The 6,209-nt window shown below is 28.6% G+C and overlaps 1 pseudogene; it reads left to right on the top strand.

Annotated features, from left to right (window-relative positions):
* The first annotated feature begins 261 nt into the window (after nucleotides 1-261).
* Nucleotides 262-3,859, top strand: LOC149547395 (protein neprosin-like; annotated as a pseudogene).
* Nucleotides 3,860-6,209: the final 2,350 nt, after the last annotated feature.

Here is a 6,209-nt window from a genome sequence, read left to right as displayed (position 1 = left end):
TCTTTTCTAATCAGAAGAAAAAAAAAAAAAAAGATAAACTTAATAATTATTAGATTTTTTTTAGTTGTGATATCTTCCATTGGACTATCTTTAAAGTTGGGCTAGGAAAGTAGGAAAGAAGTGTTTATGAATAACTATCTAAGAACATCATCTGAAGACTACCAACATAAATTTAATTTATTTCAACAATGTCCTCAAATCATAGTTGAATATTGATAAACATGATCTTAAACTAATCTTGCATTAGATTTGTACACCTTAATGTCATTTATGGTTTTAGCATACCCATCTGAGGTGGGCAATATGAGCATCCACGATTATATCAATTATGTTAATCCACCGGCTGTTCACAAATACAAAGTAAGCCGATCTCTTTGCCATTTCAAATATGAAACTTTTGTCAATCTCTTACCTCTTTCTATTATATCTGTTCCATTCAAACTTGCCCGTTAAAGTTTGTATCTTGTTACGCAGCATGACAATGGAGACATCATACTCTGTGTGAAATTTACTGATCAAATTTCCCTCCGCTCTGCAAAACACCAATATGGGTATGATAAGGTAAGAATTTTTATAGTCTTTTTAGAAACGGGAATCTTTCAGATTATTCCTTCACTATGGACTATTGTTCTTATGTTTTTAAATATTCTTATAAATATAAGATTTTTAAAATTTTTTTTTCAAATTCCATATTTCTAGAAGTGTTCTACTTTTGAGTATCATATGTTATCATTCAATTGCTACTATATTATTAACTAAGATCGTACATTCAAACATGAGTTGGAGGGATACAGAAGCTGCAGGGGGAGCCCCCTCAAATATATGGGGCAGTGGGCTTGGAAAAAGGTGTCCAGAAGGAACAGTCTCCGTTATGGAGATTAATTATGAACAAGTGAAAGTTGCAGGATCTGTAAATACGTTCTTGAGAAGAAAATTGATAGATTATTCGAGTATGGTTCATGATGTAAGTTGAATGAAAAATGTTTTTTTTTTTTTTTTTTTTATTATAAAAGAGGAAGTTTAGGGCAGGGTCGAGCCAAATAAAATGATTTTGATCATATTTTTTTTATGCTTTGCCTTGCCAAAGGGTTTTTTAAAACATCATTATTAGAATGTAAATATAATTTTTTTCCAACTATGAAATTATATTTCATGAGTACTCGTTTATACTAATCAATTTTGTTATGAAAGAATAGCATTTGTGAAAGATATTTTTCAACTGTTATAAGAATTGGATTTTGTTATGAATGAATAGCATTTGTGAAAGATATTTTCCAATTGTTATAAGAATTGGATTGTGTTTTTTAAGATAAGATTGTTATTATTAATAGTCATATTTTTGAATAGATTAAATCATAATATTGTTATAAGAACTAAATTATGTAGTTAAAAGATAAACTTGTTGTAGATATCAGTTTTCCACAATCCATAAGAAACCTTTGTTATATTACTTCTGGGCAAATTGTGTGATAATTTTTGCATCAGTTAACGTTTTGGATCACACTCTATGATCCATCATCAGGATGAAAGAGCTCAAGGAGAAATGTGGTAAGATTGCAGACCTAGGGTGGATAAAAAGGGTGGGGGGGTTGTTAGGGTGCACGACATTCGAGATTTGGCAGCAAGTTGACTCAAGGAAGGATCATAGGTATAGGGAGAAAAAAATGGAAAGAAAAACAAAACGAAGAGAAGAACTAAGCTAGAGAAAAGAAATAAACTAGCTCATGAAAATAAAATAAAGTTATATATATATATATATATATATATATATATATATATATATATATATATATATATATATATATATATATATATATATATATATATATATATATATATAATTAAAAATATAAATAAATTAACAATAATAATAATATTATTATTATATATGTATAACAAAAAATAAAGATCAAAAATAATAATAATAATAATAATAAAGTACTTATATATATATATATATATATATATGAAAAAGAAAGTGAGGAAAGAAGAGTAACTACAACTATATATATAGATTTCTATATAATAAGTAATATATATAGTTTTATCTTTTTGTTGAAAATATGTATATATGAGAATGAATGTCTAAAAGTGTAAATTTAATTGTCAATGTGTGTGTGTGGAGATATTTATTTAATTTTAAACTGTATGTATGTATGTATGTATGTATGTATGTATAAATTTAAATATAAGTATATATATAAATAATCTATAATAACTTGTTGATCTATAATAACTAATCTAACTCTATCCCTCTTTACATTAAATAATCTCTACATTCCAAGAATCTCAATATAAATTTTGATTCAATACTCTATGAAATGATTCCTATTTATCAAAAACAAAATAGTCTAATATATAAAATAATCTAATATATATTACCTAAACAATTGTTTCTCTTTTTATTTTGAAGTATGATGTTCTACAATATACTTCTACTTCTTAGGGAATCTATAGCACACAAGGAAGGTTTAATATATGGAAACCATATGTAGCACCTAATGATGGTTTTAGCCTTGAACAAATTTGGCTTGTCCAAGATCCAAGATAGCCTTCAAAACAAACAGTTGAGGCTGGTTGGGAAGTAAGTATTATTATTATTATTATATAATGTATGCATAGGCATTCTAATGTAATTTAAGTTTTTCAAAATAATCCAAATTGCTAGAACCAAAAAATTTGTAACAAAATAATATTGATATTGCAACATATGGTGGTACAATCTGCAATTTCAGGTATTCCCTGCTCATTATAATGGTGATTCGCGACCTAGACTCTTTGTGTATTGGACAGTAGCTATTGCAATTTGACTATCATGATATTTTTCCTTGTATTGAAGCTTAAGATATACAATCAACTCATTAACATATGTTCTCGTCTTGATGCAAAATGATAATTACCAGCCCACAGGTTGCAGGAATGTGGAATGTCCAGGCTTTGTGTTGTCTAATGGTGCACAAAACTATCTAGCCCAACCCATTGACCAAGTATCTGAGGATGGCAAAGATCCGGTTGAAAAATTGTTGAGCATAAAAAGGTGTCATTTTCAATAGAATTAAAATATGTATATTTGTATTGGTTGATTTAAAATAATTTTTCTCAAAGTTATTCTACTTAGATAGTGACTAAATAACCATCTAAAATATAAATTATGTAAAGGCTTTGAAAGACATGGTAAGATATACATTTATCATTTTCTAATTATCTTCTACTATTTAGTACTATTCTGATAAAATAAAAGTTATTTTCCTTTCATTTTTATATTACTATGATCATATACAGACACAAAAACAAATAACCAATAATATGAACTAATTATAATTTAAACTATTTTCTTAATAAACTAACAACAATGCTTTCAATGTGTAGGAAATTTTACAAGGTAAAGTTGTATGGTCCTTATATATACAAGACACAATTATGGGATATTGGCTTGGATCTTTATTTAGTTCACTGGCTGAATCAACCAATATTGTGCAATATGGAGGCAAAGTTTTGCATTTTGTTGATGTTGTAGGGACCCCATTCTCAAAAACACACATGGGAAGTGGTCATTTTTCTCAAGAGGGATTTCCAAAGGCAGCCTACATTAGGGACATCCAAGTGCACAACTATAACAATGCTCTTTTGTCCCTCGAGAAATTATTACAGTACCTAAACCACTTTTCTATAATTTAACTCTTGGTGTTGACAATACTGCTTTAGGATGGGGTCACTACATGTTTTTTGGGGGTCCTAGAGGGGATAATCCTAGTTGTCTTAATTGATCATAAATATCCATATTATTATGCATCTATACTTTTATTATGTAAATGTTTAGAATAAATTTTAAATTATATGAAATATTTTATTATTAAAATATTTTTACATTAATATAAAAATTCAATCTCTTGGCTAGCAGCTTAAATTTTTATTTTGAATTTTTTAAATGAACTAATTCTTTTAGATTTATAAGGCTCAGTTGGAAATAAAATTATGTAAAAAATTAATATTGAATGAGTGATTATGAAAGTAGTAGAAATTTAATATTGAATGAGTAATTATAAAATTAATATTATAATATATATATATATATATATATATATATATATATATATATATATATATAAACACACACACACACACACACACACACATATAAACACATGCATATGTGTGTGATTATGTTCATCAACATGTCTGTGCATGCTCATGTATGTGTCAAATAAAAGTTTATTAGTACCTTAAAATAATGTGACAATGTGATATTAAAGTATGATTGATGATGTACATTAATTTGTGTTCTTGTTAATAGGTAGAATGCCAAACCAAGCCTTTATGTTCAAGGCTAACATTATGAAAAAAATTGTATTAACCTATTCAGCATGGTCAACTCTTACAAAATAGATTTTTTTTTATACGGTTGAATCATCAAAGAGTCCTTTTACAATTAATGAAAGTTAAGGATTCAAAAATAAAATCAAAGGGTTAAAAAAAAAAATTGAACTATAAAAGATAATTTTAGGATGGCCCCTTCAATTATTTATACATCAAGTACAACTTTATAAATTCTACTTAAACTAAGTGTAATTATGTAATTATACTTATTGTTGGCATAATTGTCTTGAACCTTTAAAAATTAATCGATAGACCAACTAGTTGACTTAGTTATTAAAGATATTTCATTGATGTTAAGGAACAAGAAGGAACTAAGATTAGTAGAGAACAAAGATCAAAAAGGCACATTGGTCTAGGATGTGTAACTCTAGTTCACAAGATTAATCAAAGAAACATGAAGTGTAGACCTAGTAGATGGATGCAAGGAAGAAAGGAACCAGATTGATTGGTCACTATATAGGATGATTTAGGCAAGTCAATAAGGAAAGTATGAACCAAGATACCCATGACTGCCATGTCATGAAGTGGGTAGAAGTGGACTTATCATTGCACTTAATGATTATGGGTTAACATATTGAGGAATAGTTGAAAGAATTGAAATTTGAATTCTTTCCAACAAGAACGGGTCAACAATAACATAAGATACCCATGGCTCCTGTACAAACATGCTACATCTTCAAAGAGTGACACACTATTGCAACTCAAAGTAAAGCTAGAAGTAGGGGTGAGAATTCAGATTTTGAATTCATTGACTAGGGTTTCAAGTTTCAAAGCCAACAAATAAGTGATAATAAAAGAAGACAAATTAAAAAGAGAAAAGATTAGATTGTTGAGTGATTATCTAGAGAGCCAAGAAAGCCAAGCTAAGCATAATCTGAAAGTGTGAAGAAAACTAATAAAAGATAAGTCATAAATAAAATGTTAGTAAATGTGATGAAGAGAAGCTAATAAGCTAGATTAGTACAAGTATGATCATGTGTAAGAGGAAGAAGAGCCAAGTGTACAAGTAATAATATTTGAAGTTTTAGAGCCAATAAAAAGTAGAGCATAGTTTGAGATGGGTCAAAAGAGATGAAGAAGAATCTACTTTCATGCTAAGTGTAGTAGCTACTTTGTTAGATCATTACCTATTGTTTACTAATATACAATACTAAATCCCATTGAGGGTGCACCCTAATAGGTTATTTGTATCAAATCCCCTAATAGGGTGACATATTAACTTGTATTTAGAAGTCCTTTGATCAAGATGCTCCTAAAAAAGAAAGACTTTAACTAGTGTTATTGAAATTCCTTAACTAGCTGACACTTAACAGTTTTATAATCTCTTAACAGAGATAAGCTCTTGATTGGGCACACTACAAAAGAGTGCATGTTTTGTGAGGATTAACTAATACACTTTGTTTTTATGCTATATAGGTACCAATAGTTGGTATCAGAACCTATGTCCTCAAAAGTGAAGAGTTTAAGTGAAGAGTTTAACAACTTGAGGAAATGATCAAGATGTTTAAAAGAGATGCATTGAATTTTCAAAGGAAATCTATACCATGTTGTAGAAAGATTTGTTTACACCTGATAACTCTTGGTGATGCCTACTAGACCTATGTAGAGGTCAAACATGTCAAATATATTGGTAATTTATTAGTTTAGACCATTTATAGGGGGGAAGAAATGCACACAACCATAATGGATTCTCTAGCAAGCACCTTTTCCTACTTTGTGTACAAGGATGTTGAAGACTTAGAAACAAAATATGAGATGTGGGAGAAGCTCAGAATGATAAATGGTGGTGATAAGCTTGTCATGAAAGCTAAAGCTAAAATCCTAAGAAGAAA

The sequence above is a fragment of the Cupressus sempervirens genome, chromosome 7 (assembly GCF_028749045.1).
Source record: "Cupressus sempervirens isolate cs-2001-9-10 chromosome 7, ASM2874904v1, whole genome shotgun sequence".
Classification (NCBI taxonomy): Eukaryota; Viridiplantae; Streptophyta; class Pinopsida; order Cupressales; family Cupressaceae; genus Cupressus; species Cupressus sempervirens.
The sequence above is the reverse complement of the archived record's forward strand: the minus strand, read 5'-3'. Positions and strand labels throughout refer to the sequence as shown.